We start from the raw sequence: 23,395 nt of genomic DNA, 5'->3' as shown, positions 1-23,395 counted from the left end.
TACGGAACTCCGAATGTAAGAAACAACTTTGACTAACCTTTTAGGGTTCATTAGACGAAAGCAGAATAGATCTAGACAATGTTTGAGACACACCCATTAAGTTTGAGTGTTCTCTTATACAAATATGTTTGCTACTTTAATTAAATTTTGTTCTCTATTACTTATACAGATACATATTATTATGCAAGAAAGCGTTTGTTCAAGAAATCAAATTAATTAAAAAAAAACAATAAATTGTTTTAAAAACAAAAGAATATAAAGGCAATAATTTTTAAAATTCGAATTAGGCTTTCTAAATTTTCCACCAAATTAGATCTTCAAAGTTTTAAACAAGCCATTAACGATTTGAAAAGAAGAAACATTCTATATTCAAATGACTGTCAATATCGATGGCGGACATGTTAAGTTGTCAAGTGCGCGTTGTGGACACATCATTCGACTAACATTATTAGGTTGTGAACGATTTACAACGATTTTACAACGTTAAATAACTATCGGTGCGTTAACTGTGGTTAAATGTTGTCGTTCAACTTAACGACACCTCGCGTGTGGCCCTTAGGGTGTGGCTAGTGAACCGGCGGCTGTGACTTTACGTTCACTTTGCACGTGGCGAACCTAGGTAAGTAGAATTGTTATTTCATTTAAGTAATACAGAAAATTATTAGCATTTTTACGCTGACTTTTAAAAAGTGGCCCTAATATGACTCGCTGACGAAAGAAGCATACGATTTGTTGGATTTTTTACAGTACGTGTCCGATTTGTTATGCTTTGAATTAGATATTTTAACATCAGAGTAATTAGTGACTATATTTTTCGAAATAAAAAAAACTTGTTCAGCTTGAAAACTTGTCGAAATAAAAAGCAAGGATTACTTACGAACTATGTTGCAAATAAGAACGATTTAAATCTCTTATCATTATTGTCATCAAATTGTTCGAATGCTTAAAATTATTGTTCAAAAAGTATTACAAGCCACGTACTTCATAGCCCTACCGCCTCACTTTTCAATTGATCGACAAAACTAACCACTTTCTTCACAAGTACCAATCGTCGGGCATGTCCACAAACATTGGGCAAACTGTTACCAAATGTTTGTGTAAAATTCAAGTGTTACAATTTGAGGGAAAACCGACAGTTCTGTGTTACCTTTCCAGGTCAGTTTTTGGAAACAGATAATTTTTGTTAAAAGGCAAACAGTGGTTTATTAACTTGTGAATGTGTTTTTAGAACAGTTTTAGTACCTTGTAAGGTATTATGTACCAAAAAAAAAATCAAAAATCAGTTGAAGTTTTAATTCCAATATAATTTTGATCTTCGGTTAGATTTTGATGTTCAATTAATGCATAAAATTGGGGGAGGTATAAACTCTTCTTTTTGTATCATGTACTCCTAAACTGCGGGAACCATTTTGTAGTAAGATTGCGCACTACACTGGATGCAGTTCTTCGCTTATACATCAAAATAGTCCCCTAATTTAAGACCTCTAAATATTCTTAAGTCTTTTTGGTAATTAGATACTTGTGTTCAAGCAATTTCTTCTCAAACTCACTTGAAATCAGTTTTTTTACAGGGATTCACTCATTGAGACAGTTTACTTAAACACTATTAGACTTTACAAATGGCTAAAACTTACACTGTACACTCCAATTAATGAAGAAAATGTCATACATTTTTGGGATCACTTTTCCTATTCAATTACCGAAACATTATAGTACAAAAGTTGTGTGGTAGAAAACTCTATCTCGATCCCAACTAAACACGAAACGGGACGTAATTTACAATCGTTAACTATCTAATATTTACATTAACCGACCAACGTCGTACCAAGCGTATCACATACAAACATACAGTTAATTCGTAAAACTTTTACAAAAATCTCGTTTTTATAGACTATAAAGGAACACAGTCAATACTTAGTTTTAATCATTGAACTATATTGACACTTGTAGCTATTCAAACTTATAAATCTTTAATTTTAGTATGTTTTGTGTTCGATAACGAGTTCATTCTTCTTGAATAACTTAGCACATTGATACATATCTAATTGTGTGACAATTATAATTTTTGCAAGCCAAATTCCATCAGCGCTAAGCTAACTGAATCTTACCCTTGTATGACAATGACATTCCGTTCCGACAAGTCATATGACTATATATTATACCGTAAAATGTATAAACTAGGTTTTTCATGTTGTTTCTTGAACCGGGTAAGATAAACGATAAAGGGACAACATTGCGAGAAAACTAGATTTCATGAATGGATCCCGGAATTATTAAAATTGAGCTTTATTTTTATTCTATTTTAGTGTTCAATATAGTTCAACAGTGTAATATCTATTTACAGGGACCTGACGTGTCTTATATACAGCTCTCCTGCACCCGATGCGACGTCGTGACGACCTCGGGCCGCAGCCGGTGCGCGGTCAGCGATGACGTCACTCCGGTGACGGAACTGGGGCTGCACGCGTTCACGCCCTTATTGACGCGTCCTAAACTATGGTACGACTGGAATACGAGGGTATTGTTAGTATGTGAATGTACTTTTTAATGGTAGTTTTGAGAGACGAAAAGGATCTTGCGTTGAATGATACTACCCAAATTGAATTGGGTTATAAGGAGAGTTTGATTTTAATGTTACAAAGTTTAATAATAATAATCCTCCACACCGATTTCGGTAACGGCGACTGCTTCGACTCTATTGGGTAAAGTTTAAGTTAACGGTATATATCACCGTGTACAAAATGCATAAAAATGTTAAGTAGAATTTAAAACTGCATCCAAATATTAACTAAAAAACTAATCTAAAAGTAAAAAAAATATCTAGTTTAATTATTTAAAGAATCCTGAAGTAAACAACAGTGAGAACTTACACTAGTTAATGGTATCCTATAATCCTTTTTCCTATAATCAGTGTAGTAGGCGCCCCCGTCCGGCTCGGAGCGGACGTCTTCACCGCTCAGCTTCGTTATCTTACCGGACGACGGCGGCCGCTGGAGGCTCATGTAGCCGTTTGATACTGGCCTCCGTTCTATAGGAAAAAACGAGATGTTTTCAGTTTAATTGTGTTTTAGGCTTATACGGACTGCTTGTTTGCTATTGAAGCAAAGAAAAAAGCGCACGGGTTGTGAGAAAGTAGTTGATAACCTCGAGCAGTCCACGTATGATGATCATTGACTTGGTGTAGATAAGAGAGATGAGCCGAGTACAGCAAAAGTCATAATGGTGAACGGTAAGGCCAAATTTAATGTCATGATGCTCGCATTTTTATTGGTAGAGTCTTACCGTAACTTTCAACATGGTACAATGAGAAAATCTTAACAAAGAAACGAGTGGTATGTATAATCAAATCTGTCAAAAAATGTATACTTCAGGTTTCAATCAAAACAAAGATTCAATACAAATGGTTTAATAAATAACATAACAGCATTTAGACACACAAGGCGCACGTAGATTAACTCATTTGAGCATGCGGTTATGTGTGAATGAGCTTGTCAATAATTGATTTGTCCATTGACGCGTCTGCTGTCTTCAGTGCAACATGTGTCTCTTTGACCGTACTCTAATGTACGTTATAGTCTATTAATTATGTATTATTTAGCTTTAGTTTCAAGCTTAATCAATCAGATTCCATTCATGAATGACATGAACCTTTACAATGCTAGTGGTTGAGTGGTCGTTTAGATAAAATGATTTCTTACTTATTAATGAAACTCGTAGGCACACTTATCTTAACAATGTAATTGCTTATGAACTCAATCAATGACTGAGTGAAATTTTAGAAAAAGGTTGAGAACTTTGTACAACATTTTTTAAGATAAAACTTTTACGTAGACATCTATGAGATTGGCATAGATTAATACCAGTTTAGTTGCCTAGCCCTTAGTACAACTCTTCTTGAGTTTGAACTGGGAACAGATTCCTTCTTCTTCTCACACACCCTCCATAAGTAATATCAACTTGTTACTCTTACAAACTGGGTTCTGAAAGTAGTATCAAGTTCCTACTCACCATACAAACTGGGTATGATATCGGGATCAGCATCGTCTGCGTCTCTGGGGTCTGCTGTGTGCAGGAGGGCCCCTCTCGCGGTCCGCTCCCCCCTCTCCCCCCGGGGCTCGGTGCTGCTGGCTCGGGACTCAGACTCCTGCTTCACCGGGGTAGGACACTGGGGAGCACGCTCCACGTACATCGCTTCACTATCAGGGCAAAAGTTACGAAATTAATTTTCTACAATCAAAATGACAAATCATAGAAAAGAATAGAATATTCTTTATTGCAATAGGCAGACTTATCGCTATAAGCAAATCAAATAATGTCGTAACCACGACGTTAATTTATATTTGCAGCAGACTTTTATAAGTACTTTATTGAGAGAATCCCCTTAGAGAGTTAATTCTTATATTTTTTTAATAATTGTAACATGCATTAACATTGTTATAAACCCCGGAGATTGTACACGCATCTATGTCATACCTGTCCGAGCAGATCAATCTTCGTCAGTGACTGTGGTTAATTAACGGTAATCAGACATGGCTGATAATAAGGTGGGTGGCCATTTAAGCATTCACATGAACATTACCGAATGCTCTGAATATTTGGTAGATTGGCTTTTGAATCAGAAGTTTAGGAAAAAAAAATCTTTTTATTTCTGTGACTTGATATTTGAATACGAACGAAATGCAAAAATAACAGCTTAGCTCATGAAATTCGAGTTATTCATTTACTCTTAAAGCACTACAACTTTTTCACTTTTCACTACAAACCACAAATGTAAAAGTGGCGTGATTAATTGAGCGTCTTGAAATATATGTTTTACTTGACATAAACAACGATTTGAACTCTCATGAACCAGCATGCATGGCATGTCGCGTGATATTTGTTCATTTAAACTTGTAATATCACGCTTTTACCCCTTAGGGGATGGCAGACGATTGTAGAGCTACTTCAGTACTTGATGCTTTCATCGTTAATTGCGAAGGCTTCGCGACAAATGTTAATAGTGACATACTTTATTTCCTCAACTTGGCTTTTCTTTTGTGCAATTGCGAACTTTGAGATCTAAGCGTAATTTTTGGTGGTGTGGAAGCAAATAAGTAAACTACGCGATATGCATTTTGTCTTCAAATCAGATGTATTAGCTCGTATAAAGCGTGTAAAGGGCCTATTACCCAAAGTCTAATAGTTGAAGTTAAAGAACCAAGAATATACACGCTTTTCTGTAATTGTTCTATTTTAAGAGGTAGTCACCAGAAAAAAGTCAAATAAAGGTAGTATCTTCTATCCACACACAAAATATATTATCAGATATATTATATATAACAGGGCCCGATAATTTTAAGCTTAAAGTTCAAGTATAGCTCTCATTATACTATCGTTTATATAAAATGTCCTAATAATAAACTTACCTCAAAGGCGCATGTTTGGCTGGCAAATGCCGATGCCTCGCGGCGTGTCTCCGGTACAAGACTGCTAGAACACCGCATACTGCGGTCGCTAAGAGTGCTGACATCGCTGCTATGGATGCCAGCACAGGCGACATGCCAAGAGCTGAACCTTCACCTGGTAACAAATATAGTAGATCAAAGTTTTGAGAAAAAGTTAATTTGGTTAGAAGTTGATACGTTATGAGGTAGACCTGGTAAATATTTCAGTTTTTTTTTTCAGAAATATGTAGAGCATAATAATAAGTATTGTATGTGACTTTTGAGGTTCGTTGAATCTATTTTTCTAAAGCATCATGTAAAACATGTTTTTGAGGTCTAAGTAACATTAACACTTACCATTTTAATACCTTTTGGTTCTAATACACGTAAAACCTGGAGAAGGGGAAAAACTGAATGCAAATTACAACAATAACAGAGGCTAAAAACGGAACATCCGCTGTCTGTCTCATGAACCGTGTTAGATAAACAGTTGAAATTTTCAGAGATTACGTGTTTCTGTTGCAAAAAGTTTGATCCGATCATAAATGTTGTTAGGAAACTCGTTTTTCTTCGTCCTATTTGTAAGGAACCTTTAACGTCACGAATCTGACTCGATCTTGACCTTCCGTTTAGTAATTTACAAGAAGGAGCAAACGCTATTTTAACCAGAGCTCAACTAGTATAATAAAGCACAAGAAATCATAACAAGCAAACGTTTGATTATAAAAAACCCTGAAATGTGACAAATACACGGTCGAAACAAACACGCTATATTAAAGGTTAATAGAAACGTGAGTGCTATGTCGCGATATGCAAATCCCTGGAGGGCAGGCGCTAAACCAACTATAAATTACATACAACAAATAGTTTTAAATACAGGTTTATTACAATAATCGCTCATTTTTACACGTTTTACCTTTTTAATTGCCGAGTCGTGCCTTTAATTATAGCATCTATATCTTTAGATAATAATTAAGGGATATTAGAGAGCATTATCGTGAAATATTGAATGTTTATTGTATTTTGTGTAATTGGATGTGTAATTTGAATAGTGACTAGATTTTTAATACTGTGTGTGGCAAATCGATTTGGTTCAGTATGAATCTAATTTTCTTCATTTATTAATAATAAAGCCTAATAAAAGATTAAAAGGCTAAAAGGTTTTTCTCACTTGGAAAGTAAATGCACAGGTCACGGGTCACATGAAAATATTTTGTTACTGTAAGTACAATTAAATAGTTGGCCGTTTAATTTATTTTCTGTTTTAGTTTCTCCCCTTTTTATTCAATGGGTCCGTACTATACTCAATAACACCATCACAACGCGAACATCAGTTACAACAAACAACATCTTCACAATATCGCAACTTTTCACTCACAACTTTGTTGGCAAAAATAAAAACAAAAGACACTCAAGCAAATGAATGACAAATCTTACAAAGACATAAAATAAATAAAACAACTAACTATTCATAACGGAGGAACTTGAGAAAAATGAACAAAACTAAAAGAAAATTCATTCTTTCTCTCGAAGTTATTGCAGTTGTAACTTTTAAAGTAAAGGCTAATTTAAATTATGGAAAACTGGTAATGTAAGCCAGTTCCATTCGAATTAAGTGGTTTATTGAACTGGTTATGCACACAGGGGGTTATTTGCGGTTGTTTTTACTCGTAGGGATATCCAACTAATGATTATTAACCGTGTACTCGTATAGGTAAGCTTTTTGGTGGTTTATCTGTGGTTCTTTTCAGGCTTCGACCTTTTAACATTTTACTGCAAGGTAATATGATACAGTTGTGATCGGTTTTTGTACTGGTTTGTGAATTTTTGTCATATGTTTGGCAATTGCCGAAGCTTTTTTTTTCGTCATTTTTTTCTTGTTTTTCTCTGCTTTGTTGTGTAGTAGTGGTAATAACGGGCTTTTGGCTGTTTTAGGCAAAATTACCTCGTAAGTTCACTAAAGCGTTGTTGAAATAGATTGTAATCTTATATACTGCTCAGAAAACTCTTTCCACATTAAACCATTGTCTACTAACCACCTCCAACCACAATGGCTTAAACTAAAAACTACTCATAGCCATCTAAACACTCGACCACAATTGCGTAAACGAAAAACATAATTGCTTTTACCTAGAATGAACAACGGCAATTTTTATGGACTCGTTTTACATGTAACAGTCTCTAGCGTGACCACATTGGTTATAGAACCATGTTTAAGTTTGCGGGATCCCGGAACTAAGGCATAAAGCCTGGCTTCTGGACTTTTATTACAGTCCTTACCACTCAATTGTAGACCATTGAGCTTTGGTTTGACGAAGTTAGCGTAATTTAATGCTTGATAATGTCTTGTTAAATCTGTTTCGTGGTTTGTGACTTCATTTTAGTAGGTTTTTGTTGTTTTATGTTCTATACTATAGTACTTAAATTTTGTGTTTGGTTTTGTTGCCTTTAATGGTATTCTGACATGTAATATATAATCTGTGTATTGTGAAATGTGTTTGGGCAATAAATCACTTTTTGATTGGTAGAGGTCATGCATTAAGAAACATCAAACTATAAATAAATGGCTAAATGATAAAATAAATGAAACTCATAATTGAAAAAAATCATAACCAAATCTTACAAGCTTAATATAGAGAAATTAGATCAGTTACATTTGCTCGCTAAACTTCATCTCCAAAAACTAATCATCACTGTTTGCAGGTCGTAAAAGGCGTGAACTCACAACAAAGAAACGTATTTTAATGACGTAGGAGTTCAAATTGGATCACAAATAAGTAAACAATTTCGGACTACAGAGTTCTTTTACTGTAAAGAAAAGTACAGAATTCCCACTCGGTATTGTTATCGGATCATTTGGGTAAGGTCATTTGACAAGACCAGACAGAGCAAAAACCAAGAATGATCTTCGTAAAACTGACAAGGTATACAAAGCGATAGTTACTGTTAATTTAATAAAGCCTTTGTTAAAGACTTCTTTTAAAGTCACCTTGCAATTCATATTGAAAACAATTGCTCATATAAGAAAACAACTGTTTTTAAGTGACGCTTATTGCCAAGTTAAAGAAGAAATAAATATAAATGCAAAATTATGGGACACGGTCTTTATTAAACTAGTTTATTATTTCGAGTTCATTTTCTGTATTATCTGTAGCTTGTCAAGTAGCAATGTGGGCGTTATTTCCGAGCGTGAGAACTGCTTATTTGGAAGAAGCACTTAATGGCGATAGCAAGTGATTCTAAACGTAGGAATAGCGAGACGAGTGGGTATTGTGTTCCGGGGTGGAATATAAAAGGGGTTCGCGCTGTGGGATGGAGTATCAATGAACTGTCACTGAGTGCTTGTTACGTCGAAGGCATCTGGAATTACGAAGGTTTTCTCCCAATAATACACGCTTTGTGTTTTTTTGTGCTGACGTTTTCCTTTCATAGGATATTTTGCCCTTTTCTAATGAACTTGCCACTGCATAGGGACTACTTTTGTATACCAATATAAAATGGATTCTCGCGACAGTTTTGTCGACTCGATTGAAATACCTCGTGACTTAAATTCGAACATATAATTTAACTTATGTTTTAAAACTAATATCGAACTAGCATATTTTCATAAAAGTTTTAGTTAGCCTGAATTTGCCACTTTCGCTAAACTAGGTCAATTTGAACATATTTCGTTAGACTTTAAAGCGGTGACCAAATATTTATCGATCAAACTTGGATGAAATAGTAAAATTTATCGAAGGGATTGTTTTATAAAAAACGGTCAAGTGAGAATAGGACTTCTGACGGGTTGCCGGTTTCCGTACAAATACGTAATTTTTAAAATCAAGAGGAAATAAAAGTTATTGACAGAATTCTCCCCGCACCTTCTTGTACCCATCTAATTATTTCTGTTTAAGATGTATCATCAGTAGCCTTAAATTCGACAACTAAATCGTACTCACCAGTAAACTTGGCTTGTCCTCTCAAAGTGACGGTTTCGATCGTGGACACGTCACTCCGACCTTTAGCGTTGACAGCATACAGGTCGATTCTGTAGGTAACGCCTGGTGGTAGGCCTCGGATCTCGAAGTAAGGGGGGGTCCGGTTTGTAGAAACGTTGTATCGTACCTAGAGAGCAAAGTATTGTTATATTTCAAAATGCATGGAGGCTAGACTAGGATCAGAACTAGACAGTACTTGATAACTATCATAACAAGAATTGTGTTAGCTAACAGAGATAAATAATTGCGTAAATTCTGTTTGCGGAAAATAAGCGTTATACCAATTGGACGAAAAAAGTTTTCTAAATTCACAAACGGAAAAAAACGGACTCATAAAAACACTCAGTCGAGAATCAATTTTATGGTTGTTTTAGCAATACTTACAATAAGAGAAGGCAGTTCCAGTAGTTCCATGAGGAAGGTCTGGGGCAGGCCACCATCGAAGTTCTCAACGCACTCGACGTTCAGGGAGTCCATGCTCTGATTGGCTACTGAGCAGTTTTGCAGGTGGAATGGACGACCTGTACATTGATTAATTGGATATAAATTATATTTTTATGGTTTTTAACAAAACAATATTTTCATCAAAAGAGGACATGGATCATATTTTATTTTTGAAATAATCAACAGTCAATAGATCTTGAAAGAGATACGACCATGATAGTTTTGAATGTAAAACAAAAATGTCCATGATTGGGACTGTATCTACTAAATTTCCATTTACTTATTGTGAAGCTAATCTAGTAAGAAAATATTACATAACAGACAAACTCACCAGCAGCTACCAACTGGAACAGGCATGGGACTTTCTGCTGTCCAACAGCATTTTCTCCATAGCAGGCCAGGGTCCCGTACTCCATGTCAGTCGTCGGTGTGTAGTTGAGGGTAGAAGTGTGGCCATGGCTGCTGTACAACCTTAACACAAATAATGGATTTAGAAAAAATGGTACAATGTGAGTGAGGAACAAAAATGGAACAAGTGTAAAAAAATATTCAAAATTGAGTTTTAATTTTACAGCAGGTTGTGCCATCTTGCTTTTTTCACGATAGGTAGAGTTTGGCTTTGAGAAGCCAGTGTAGGTATAGGTACTGATCGTTGTCTCATGAAGAAGTAGGATGCAAAGCAAAATAACTTTTAACAGATACCAGTTTGGATGAGGATTTATTTTCGGAATATATAAACTACTTTCATTTCGTAATACGACCATTGCCATACTTTAACACAGTTCTGTTAAAATTTTCTGTATAATGATAACAAAGGGTAAATCTAAAGTTTACAAATTGCTTATTTAAAGTTTATCAGTTCTATTTATAGAAAAGGTTTAACATAATACAAGTCCTGAAATTAAATATTGTTTCAGTATAATTTTGTTCGCCGCTTTTGAATTTCAGTTTGGCCGTGTAAAAGCACATTGTTTTGTATTTGTTATCTAATTTAATGTTTACTCCGAAATAACTAGTAGGTAAAATACACATACAAACATGTAATTAAAACTAATTCTGTGCGTTCAACATGACTCTTAAATTCCGTGTTTATTTTGAAGCTTCACTAATGTGCTAGCGAAAATTATGTAATTATGCCCTGACAAAAGGTTTTGTGCGTGTGAAGTGAAAAATAACAATTTTGAAAAAAAAAACACTATGAACTCAATCCACAATGACAATTTAAAGTTAATTTGACTGAAGTCGCTTTAAATTGGTCACCCAGTTTCCACGTCAATAAGGCAAAAATGATGAGGGTTTCAACCTTTACTTACTTGGGTGGTAATTCCGTCTGTTCTCCAGAATTGTTGAAGGTCCAGTGGAAGACACAAGAGCAGGGTTCGCGTCTACAGAACAATGCAGGGAGACTGTCTCTTGTTTTAACGCCCCAAAGAGCTCGCCATCTCTTCGTTCCGCGCAGACTGGGGCATCTAGTAAAGAAGACATACCTTTGAGCTATGGCATTTAATGAGGATGATTAATCCCGCAAGTTAATATTATCCTCTAATTTAAAGATGCAGTAAAACTCTTATCACTTTTCTTACTCCGAATGTGCATTTAAATATATAAAACTAACTCATTCCATAATTATTTCTGCCATAAATTTCTATAAACAATAAGGAAAGTTTCAACGATGTATTACGTTCAGTATAAGATATAACGAGGCTGCAAGAACTTTGCGATCGTTATAAAACTGCAGAACTGAAAACTTGGATACTACTTTTAATGATAAAGTCCGACCTGTGACGTAATCGCCGTAGTTCAGCTAAGGTTATTATTGAGTTTCTACCGTGGGAGCTTTCCGAAAATATTTAAGTTATTATGAGGTATTTTTAGTTTAATACTTTAATGTTTTTAACAATTATTTTCGCATAAATTAACCCCTTAAGAAATCATTTTTTGTCTTGACATAACTCACGCTACACTATAAGATTAGCGAGCGTTTTTAATTACTATGAATGCAAAGCAACCGAAAGTCATAAAAACGTACACGCCGAAACAATAAATCTCCATTACCCCACTCAGCTGTAACACGTGAATAAAACCGAACAATGTGCAGAACCACAATTTCCTCTGTATTAGAATATTTTAATAACATTCTTTGCGGCTTATTTTCGTCCTCAAACAAGTTTCCCCCATCCAAAGGCTATTAAACAGGCTCCTATTTATATAGAAGGACAATTTCGGGGTCCAACGTGCAACCCCTCATCCATTTTGCAAGTAAATTGCATTTTCTCAGGTTTTTATATCACTTCCGCGGTTGACGGAAACAGGGACGGTTTTACGGGGCCTCCGGGGAATTTTAAGCCCCTTTGTTTTGCAACGGACAACAAATTTTAATATAATTTTGTAGCGTTTAAATGATAATATTTTCGGGCTTTTTAGTTCCCTGTAAATTGCACTTAATTGCTGGCCTCTTTGCAGGGGAAATAGTTTATTACGTGCATGATTACTTAAAAAGGAAATTGAATATTGGACAGCCTTTTTAATGATTTTCTTTGCATTTACTATACTCACGGTTTCAGTAATTATACTTAAGATATATGGTTTCATTAAATTGACACGTGTTCTCATTTGTATTTGCAAAGAAGTGTATAGCAATTTCGGCTTTGTAGACAAAATCTTTTATAATAATAAAAGACTATGTACCTATAAATAAAGCCTAACATTTTATTACGTAAATTAAACGAGTCATTATCCAATAGCCTTTCAAAACCGTTCTCAAGAGCTGATTGTTCAGAAACATTGTATTAAATCGGAACTTCCAACATTGTTTGAACAGTCCAACAAAACACTTATTACTTCGTTACCAATTCTGTAGCCATTATTCGTCAAAACGTCCTCGTAATATCTTTCCCTGAAGCATTATACAACGCAGAACCCGATCCAGGTCCCCAAGCAATCTAACCGACTCTAAAATTTTGTTAACCGCAAACGAATATGGAATGTACTCAGGAATTAGGGTTGATAAACACGTTCAATTTGATTGTTAAGTTTTGGGGAATGTCCAATTATTTTGAATAACTTGTGTGGGTCGAGGTTATTTGATTTGTTTGCAAGGGATATGTTTTGGTAAATTTTATTTTCGACTTTGTTACTTTTGAAAATACAAGCCAAGCCAAAAAGTCCGGGGAATGAAAATGATTATAATTACTAGCTTTCAAAAACATGATTTTACACTACTTTACGTACAAATATCAGCATCCATGTCGTTCCAACTTTATTTGGGTTTTTCTTTTGCCTGTATTTATTTCTAAACCAATTATTCAGTAATGACATTCGGGCTACCCCGATAAATACGCGTGAATAAACCGTTACATGATTTAATAATGAATCAGTCTCACGATAGTTATTATAAAGACATTGTGAGTTGACAGTGCAAAACTTATTTCGAGCAAAAGTAAGGAACCTCCACGGTTAATTCTCGTAAAGTAGTGTTTAAATGTCTTATATAAGTAGTTGCCAACCCTATACCAAATCTCAAGTGACACTCGCTTCCTACAAAATGCTAGTTGCTGAGATAGGACTCAAGGCATGTTGGTATTGCCGGAATTATGTACCAGCTTAGAATATTTGGTGTTTGCCTCGTTGGATTATTGTTGGCGTTTACATTGAATATGTAGTGTGTGGGAAGGTAAATTTTATGAACAAATTTGTTTTATGGAAAATGGAATTTTTAGGTTGGTAATACATTTTTCGGTAGAGAGTACACTAACATGTTATTATATGTACCTGCCTATTATATGTTGTATTAAATGTACCTACATTTAATACGTAGCGATAGTGACGGTTTTAAAAAGTGTAGTTATGCAAGTACCTTTCATAAACTTAGATGAATACAAATACCATAATTGGATTATAATTTAAAAAACCCGAATGTAAAAACCTGAATGTTGCCAAAATGAGACCACATTGCCACGTTGAGAAAACCTATTTAAAGCCTGCATCCCAATAGGAGATATCTATTCCTAGCAGTAGAATACAATAAAGGTTACACAAAGGTCTGTAATTTTTATTGCTTGTGATAATTTCCGTCTATTTTTCAATACTTACATCTAACCAGGAGCGTGACAGGGTTGCTGGTCCCCTTCCCCTCGCTATTGGCCGCCATGCAGGTGTAGTCTCCAGCAGCTGCTCGTGTGACGCTCTGCAGCACCAGGCTTTGAGCGCTCAGGATAATGCCTGCCCCTTCGTTGTGATAGATTTCAGAGTTCTGGACAAGAAAGAAACAAATGTTAACATGGAATTTGAGTGAAAAATTGTTCTAAATATGTTTACACTTAGCGCTCAAGGCTAATGGTAAACAGGTATATTTCGAGTTTTTTGAAGTTTAATGAATGAGTGATAGTTTGAGTTTATTGGAAGTAAGAAATAGTTACAAGTATGTATGTGTAAAATTAACAATTAAGGCACTAAAATACATTATCAGAGTAGACACAGCACTAAAAAATCAGAATCAATTTCTTATGAACTATCTAGAACATTATTTTTTCATTTACGTTCACTATTTCCATAATAATGATAAGGCAATATCAAAGACTCCATTAACATTAGTTCGTTCTCTTGAGCATAAGTTTTCAGGAAACCACACATTTTCAGTTAATTAATTCAATTTTCACAAGAATTTACTTTGTTAGCAAAATAGCCAAGCGATGCCCCGGACATAACAAAGACAATTGCGAATAGACGAGTGCATTTCCCTTTCAATTAAATAATTAAATGTATTTCAACAATAGTTGTTGCAAAGAGGTTTCCTAGAAGCTTAAAATATGTATGAACTCAAAAAGGCTATTATGGTATTGTTTTGTTGTAAAACCGTCATGTTCTATTGATCGTCGAATTTAAAACGTTGATATTCCAAATTAATTCGACAAAGTGAATCGCTGATAATATGAACGGAATTATTAATTTAACTCTTTCAGAATTAAATTTGTACTGATTCTGTATTCATGCGAAACAGATATTTATACCGTTAAAGGACACAGGATTATATATTACAAAATCAAGCTTTTGATAGACCTTTTGCCTGCGAAATAGTTGTCCATCCCAAAAACTCAAATACTACTAATTAGTACTAATTAGCACCTCGTCTATTCCTCGAATACGAAAATGTTAATGCTGCCTTAGTCAATTCAAAATTTTCATTAAAAATATTTCGCTTTAACATGGGGATTACATTCCCAAAGCAACTTCAGCTGTGTTGTATATTAGCATTCAACCCAGTACCATCTACTCATATAATTCCCATCGTGCAGATTGTCTGTGCACGTTGTCATCCTTGTTACTTACATCATGGAACCAGACAAGCCGATGCGTCTTGGGATTCGCTTTGACAGTACACTCGAAGTACACGTCGTCACCTTCCTTGATCTCATCCGGGTTTAGATTGGAACCCATCTTTAAGTCTACGATGGGAACATCTGAAACAAATGGATTTGTTCAATTCTTGTGCACTTTGTAAATGTTGTTGAATACTGGTTTGATCAAATATTTTCGACGTTTATTAATACATTTCCCTTATAAATGCGCTGTGGATATTTGTAATGAGGTGTGTCAAACTCTTGGTGTGAACAAGTGACTTTGGCAGATGGGTTAGTAAAGCGACTGGTGTGTTTGCCCAGGACTCGCTGATTCAAGTCCACTTGAATCAGCGAGTCCTGGGCTTAGCTTAGGTTTGAGTTGTTTATTATATTGTTTTTATTTAATTGCAAATTATTATTATCAATTTTTATGACTTTTACCTACGTCATCATAAAAAAGGTTATAATCGAACATCAAATATAATTCAAACTAAAAGTGTTATGTCAAATCATAGACGGTTGTAGATTTAAAACACATGAAATATTAGCCTTACAAAGACCAAGAATAATATAATATTTTCTTTGAAGTGAAAACCTAAGAAAAATATAGTGTCAACACAGAAAGAACAAAAATTCGAGTATAACAACAATGAAATCTGTTCAAGCAAACTATAATTGTTTCAATTCTATCTTGGAACTTGTACTAAAACTGTAATAAACCCACGACAATATTATTCAAGGAGAATTGAAGCAAAAGAAACACACTGGTTCAACAGAGAAACTTCTGGAAGTTTTGAGAACGAAAGTTATCCAATCACAAGTTGATATCAGAATTAGGGAGATGACTCGAGTCAAATAATATAATACACTTGTTTAAATTGTTGAAGACATGTGTCGGGGTGTTGGACGTTTAGTTTTAAATTAGTTTTTTCATTACAGCGACAGTCCGACTTGTTGAACTTCGAAAACTTTTGTTTCTGCAAAATGAACTAAGGATTAAATGTTCTTCGTGAATGTTGTTTATTTTTGTAGAATGTTCTCTGTTGATGACAATGTTTTGTAATGTTTCACACTAACTGAACGAAAATTTCCTCAAAACTTTTCCGAATCATTATTAATAGAAATTGGGTTTAGAACTAAGGAGTAGGTGTAATGACTAATTACTCAATATCAACTTTGAACTCTTCAAAATAAAATAAATTAATTAAAAAAACTGAATTGAAATATGAAAAAGTTAATTGAATTCCAAGGTTGATTATTTACACATTATTTGTGAAGACATCACTTAATCGAATGAAATAACTTGGACAACAAAGAAACAAAAAGTTACAACCAAAAAACAATAAATACCTCCCATATACATAACATATACAAATCAATTTACATTAAGTAAAGTAAGAAATAACGGCGCCATATCTCAGTATCCGTCATCGTTTCTTTAATCAAAACCCTTTCAATTCTGATTAATGCTTGCAGCGAACTGCCACACCATTTGTTCTTGTTAACCCACTGTGTTTACATTTCAATGTATGTGTAATGGATAAAATTGTTCTGGTAATTTTGGACTGTTGGTACTTTCAAATTTAAATACATTGTTGTTTTATGTTTCATTTGTAATCTGTCTTCCATTCTTGGAATTTGAATAATGGCATGTGAGAGTTATACTAGTCACGAGTTATTACTAGTCTAATAGACTAGCTAACATTTTGACATGTCAACTTCTGGTCTGACCTATTTTGGAATTACGACGTAATGTAATTTGAAACAAAACTGAGAAATTTTGAAATTCCCAAAAACAAATTAGGGATTTCAGGGAACTTTACATCATGTTGATCTACAAAGCCCTTTGTTTGTCATGATTTCGGAGAAAACACCTCAAAACTCCAACGTTAATAAAGCAAGAGTTTTCTCAGAAAATAAAGTAGAAAACATATAACAATTGAATGTATAAAAGGGAGGAAATGATACGAAATACTGTTTAAATAAACATACCATTTACTTTGACTTTACGAATACCAAGAACCAAATTGTAACAAAAGAGAATCGGTAACCCCATATCACTTTCGCAACTTCGATACATCATAACAGGCCTCCAATTTTTTTCCAGAGAATTCCAAACGAATGGACTCCGGAATCCATCCGTCTCTTCATCAGTCCCCTTTAAATTGTCATCAATACTCACAGTGAACGTTGAGCCTCCATTTGTCCTCGATAGCCGAGTCTTGTATATGTTTGTTTTCAGCGCGGCACGTCAAATATTTGCCGTCGTCCTCGACGCTCGGCACTAAGCTGAGCACGCTCAACGTCTCGTTGTTCTCCGAAAACTGGGAAAAGATGCGCTTTACGTTAAATTGCATTTGATATTGTGTGCTGCGGAAGATTCTGTTTGGTGCTCAAATCGTTTTCTTTAAGCGACGTTATAGTTTTTGGTGGAATATTTTAGAAAGTGACGAAATAAAAAAAACAGTCTGTTGCATAATTTGGTGCGATTGATCAGTTTACTCACATTCTTGGCCATCCTCTTGAGCTGTCTATTGTTCTTCCACCAGGTGACGTAGGCTTCTGGTCTGGACCCTGTCGTCTTGCATTCCACTTCATACCTCTTATCTGCTGATACTTGCTTCTCTTTTGTCAGTATGTTCACTGTTATTGGTTTCACTGCGGAAAAACGTAAGTTTAAGTCGACGAACATTATTTTGTCACTTCTTTTTTAGTAACTTAATAGGTGGGCTTCCATGAGTATTATTATAAACTCACAATCAGAACGTACAGTAATAAATGGATGGTGAATTTGCGTGTTAAAAACGTCAAGAGAATTTCGACCAAAGTACTAGGTGGTGGCTTTAATAACATATTACATTGTTTAAATCTATTTAGACCAGTACTGCTGTAGTGACTTTCGTATTTATTTCATTTAAAACGAAGCGATCTTAAATTATTAATATATATTTAACCACCCTCAGGTATTTTTGAAATTATAACATCCTAGAAAAAATATTAGAAACTGTTATTAAAACTATTCTATAATTTTCTGATATAAAACAAAAACACAAGAGCACTAAAACTAGAAATATGTAAAAATAACTAAAGTTTATCTCATTCATATTTCTGTGAATTCAATGAATATACTTACAATTAATATCTAATATTAACACTTTAGTTTCTGGCTGTGCTAGGTTGGTATTGGACGCTTGACAGACGAGCCTCGCGTTCAGGTGTTGTCGCCCAACGTTGGGAAACGTCAGCGTGTTCACCGTCACGCCATCAGGTCTTTGCTCGAAGGAGTCGTCGATCACCACGTTCTCCAAGTACCACGTCACGCGTGGCCTTGGCCTTCCTGCAGAACAAAAAATTGGTTGGACTTTTGAGGTTGAGGTCACCAAACCTTTTATACGCGACGTTATGACGACACGTGGGTTATACACGGTGATTTTTTAGTCGTCTTACAAAAGGAGCCCAGTTCATGTATCCGACGAAAAATACTCCTAGGCGCGATTTTTTTTTATCATCAACTAAGATAATAAGTACGAAGAAAAATTAAACAAGAGAAATCTGAAATATACTCTATCTCACCATTGTTACAAGGCTTGGACCGCGCTCGCAACAGAGCTGTGTTTCTAAAAAACTACGAATTGCATCATAGTATTGAATAAAAATTGCATTTTAAATTTATTCAAATCTTATAAATATCTATTTTTTTATCATGAACGTGTTCTAGTCATTGGATACACGAACTGGGCTGCTTTTGTAAACATTATTATTACTATTGAGCTGTTCTTTTTCATTTCATTCTCGTGTTCAACTGCACGGCAAGTCCACAGAGGGTGGATCCACGTAGGACAAGCATTTGTGTGATCCACGAATGCTTGTCCTGAGTCTGGGTGTCTTTGTGCATGTGGCTTGAATGTTTGTGAAACTCCCGATACAAGGACTAAATTCCATACTGGGGGTTTTGTTTTTTTTATTATCATAGCTCTTCTATTTATAATACTCTTTTTCATAACTTTTGTGGATCAAGACCAGAATGTACATTTCAATTTCCTTTAACCTCTTTCTAGAAAACATAATGGTTCATGGTTTAAAACATAATCCCTTATTTACACGTAATTTATTTAGTGGGTGTATTAGATGTGTATATCGATACAAAAACCTTAAAAAAAGAAATCAATTGTTAACAAAAAAATCAAAGCCCACGCGATAATCGATATTGTGTTGAAACTAGAAACATTTGTCGATAATTATCTGAAGTCCGTGGTCGCTATCATTATTCTTATTGACAAATTGTCGCCCGAATGATAATGGGGTTAAATTGCTTCATTTTTCTTTTGGACACGACTTTCATCGAAAAGTGATAGGTACATTTTTCCTTTTGGAATTAAGATGGATAATTTGTCGATATTTTAAATATTATGTATATTGATCGTTTCAACAAAGATCAACACTTTGAAACCATTCAAAACCATTATGGTAGGTGTGGCGTGAAAAAAATATACATTATACATATATTGAGATTTTATAATATCTTTTTTTTACTATTTTTATGGATTGATACATGAATTTAGGGTCCACTACCCATTTATTTGATAAGGCATCCATGCTTTTTTAATAAAATAAAAAATGCCATTTTTATAACCTTGTCTTAACTTTGTTCCAATAAAATACATGAAATAAAAAGGAAAAGATTTCATAAAAGAGCTATTTTCCTTTACTGCTTCAGATTCTAAAGGCCAACTCCAAGAGAATTGATCAAGTATTTTATAAGACTGCAGAATGCGCACACTGCGTGGGCGGGTTTGTTATCTGAAGATAGGTAAAAGGGGTCAAAAATGTTAATAATACACACAAATTTAGCTCACAGGAACGACATTACAAAGAGTTAGAAGTTAAAACGAATATCTATCTACACCTATCTTCCTCTTTTATTTAGGAAAAGGGCAATATGAGTCCATAAAACCATAACCAGATTATCTCATGTATGTGATATGGATTATTATAATTTGAAAAAGGATACACCGCCATCGACCATAACGATCATTCCCATTTATTTCCCATCATTAACGCCCACGAATTCTGTTTGTTTATCATTTATGGTGCCATTGTTACACTCGGGCCCAAATTCTATGGGATCGGAATGTTTTATTGTTTAACACTCGAAGGCAACAATTATTGGGTTTAATTGGTCGGGTGGCTTCATAGATTTGTTATCATTTCTTTTATTTTGTCAATTACTCGGATCATTATGGTTTTTTGTTGATATTTATTTATGACCCTTGATAAGTCTTTATTTCATTTTAGGATGTTTTTATTTTTTACGTTGTCGATTTTTGTTTTAATTGAGTTATTTAGAGATGATGAAAGTATTGTTTACTAACATGCATTGTGCTTCCTTTGAAATTAGGTTTTGCTCTAGTAATGGAACAATAACGTTCTTTATATTTATATCATATATGGAACGTTTCTGCATATCACAATTTAATCCTTTGCAAACCTCTTACTTAATCAGTGCTCACGTCTTGTTTCATTTTGATTCACGATTCTGTAGCTAAGGTTTATTCTACCTGGCTGTAAGCCGTATTTGTATAAGCCAGACATCTTCTAGTAGGACTTAAATTAAACAGCCTCTCTTAAAGACATTTACCATCTAAATAAACGTGTGTCGCTAAGATAATTTACCTTTGAGTAAGCTGAATGCTTACGTAATGTTTCTTGTATATTATTACGTTATAATGTTATCCTGAAGAAAATTCTATGTTATTTATTTAAAGCTTAGTAATTTGCCAAATATGGATGTTTCTTGTAAGGAAGAAATGTTTAATTCCAATTATTTATCGTACAATTATTGTTTTATCTAATACAAAATATAGGATTTTTTCCATAAATCGATAGAAATGAAGGTAATACCCACTCGAAAGTAATCTCGGTTAAATTGAATCAAGTAATTTCATGACTTTTGAAAAGTATATAGTGTAAGTGATCATATTTCAGCTTGATAATGTTGATAATGCCTTCAAGACTTACCTCCTTCCACTTCACAGATGAGGAGAACGTTGGAACCTTCGTTATAAGGCTCCACTAGTTTCGTTCTATCTCTTCTTTTTGCGTCGAAAATTGTTGGACGATTTGGTGGTACTGCGAGGATAAAGAAAAGATAAAGTCACATGCTATCAATATAAGAATGTGTTCATGACAACAGAATTAGGATGGTTCTCCATAATTTAAATTCAAATTCTAACAATTATGTAATAAACTTGGCCTGTGAAGCCTGGAAGATCACTTTTATTGTTAAAGACATTTTCCGTACTTTTGTAGGTTTGAGTACAATTTATGTTGCTTAAAATGTATCAGAAAAAAAACAATGGTAGAGGTGACTTACTGATGACAGTGAAATTAACTTTAAGGTTCCTCGTAGGAGAGTTCTTGAAGTCGACCCTGCAGCGGTAGACGCCAGCGTCGCTGGCTATCACGTTGTCCACCATGAGGACGGCGGGGGTTGCGCTGCCGCGGAAAAATGCGCGGTTCCCGAACACGGTGGGGGAAGACCACAGTTTCGGTTGATTGCTGGATCGGCCTCTAATGTCGTAGCTATAGGAAAATTATTATAATATAATAAAACCAGCCTATATACGTCAATCGGCTAGGCACAGTTCTTTTCCCGTTGTCTCACTGTGGGTTGGCGATTTGGAATATTGGCTGCGTTGGGATCACAATTTTTTGAGAAATTATGAAGGAAGGAGGATTATGGAAGTAAATATAATTGCTGAAGTGACTTCACAAAATACAAAAACTGAATTCACTTTTGATATCAACCAGCAATCATCTTATTATTCTAGTTATCTTTCGTGAACGAGTCTAAAGTGTAGGCCATATTTTCTCGTATTAAATAAAGTATTTCCTTTCGTGTTACCTGTACAGCGGCTGATCACCATCTGACTCCTTAAACCACAGCACCATGACGACGTCGTCATCGGAGTGCAGCGGCTGGATGTCGCACGGGAGGGACGCCTTCTTCCCCAACACGCCTTGCACGTCTGATGTTGGCACTGTTGACAAAGAAATAGGTTTAATTAGATTTTGGTGAAAACCTTTCTGATATGTAATAGATAGACAAAAATCGTTATAATTATAATTTTGCTATCACTCTCGAAATGCGTAAAATGTTATAAGCGTCTACTTTCAAATCCTTTTTTAAAACTATGGCTCAAGATATTCCATGTGGATCAGTTTCGAAAGGGTAATAATCACACAAGCTACATTTATACAACTGATATCACCCAATAAACAACATCCTTCCTAATACGAATATAATTATAACCCCTCAAAAATCCTTCTACTCATTTCCCGTCACGCAATTCTGATACTAAACGTACAAATTATAATGTCTATAATTGCTCACGCGTTCCCTCCACTCTCACAAATTGCGGCTGCTCAACACGCCACACTCCTTGTTATTCGGTCACGGAGCAGTTTTGGAGAAAAACTTGTAACATGAACATTGCCTCTAAACATGCTAACTCATACAAACTGTTGTTTGATATGTATTGGATATGATTTGGTGATCGATTAGCTTTGCGAACCTATTTCGTACGAAATAATATTTTTTTATGCTTGTTTGTCGTCCTCAATATTCTTGCTTGATATGGCTTTGAACCTACACTATTATTACGGGCGTATTATTATGGATACTGCGGTTTGGAACCCATGGGAACCCCAACTCGTTATCACAAGTAAGGTTATCTCCACTCACTACAGTTCCAGTAGCACTTAAACCGTGAAGTGCATTTTAACTGATAGTTCAATCATCTTTGTTTTCCTGGTCCTCAAAATTGAAGACCGTAAATTTGCCCACCGGTTAGTGGTCTGTGTGCATGGTGTCTCGGTACAGCTTTCACATGGATATTTTGACGCTTGTTGCTATGGATCTAGGTCACTCGGTCAGGTGAACCATGCTAGATCAATTTTGGTTTCATATCGAGTCAGGTTAGTCTGATCTGATTTTAAGGTTAGATTTTAGGTAGATGTGGTTGATTTTGAAATAAGTGGGAAATTGATAAAGGTATTTATTATTATTTGTTTAAGATAGGTGAATAAATTATTCACAGTTAAGTATTAAAGCAAAATTAATAATTGATTCGTTTCATAGGTATAGTGAATTTCTTAGGTTTACGCGAATGTTAGACATTGAAATGAAACTACTTTTACGGATTTTATC

General features: G+C 34.8%; 1 pseudogene; it reads right to left on the bottom strand.

Annotated features, from left to right (window-relative positions):
• Positions 1 to 294: 294 nt before the first annotated feature.
• Positions 295 to 23,395, bottom strand: part of LOC113492999 — a 27,546-nt pseudogene continuing 4,445 nt past the window's right edge.

The sequence above is a fragment of the Trichoplusia ni genome, chromosome 4 (assembly GCF_003590095.1).
Source record: "Trichoplusia ni isolate ovarian cell line Hi5 chromosome 4, tn1, whole genome shotgun sequence".
Taxonomy (NCBI): domain Eukaryota; kingdom Metazoa; phylum Arthropoda; class Insecta; order Lepidoptera; family Noctuidae; genus Trichoplusia; species Trichoplusia ni.
Note: the sequence above shows the minus strand (reverse complement) of the source record. Positions and strands in the feature narration are given on the sequence as shown.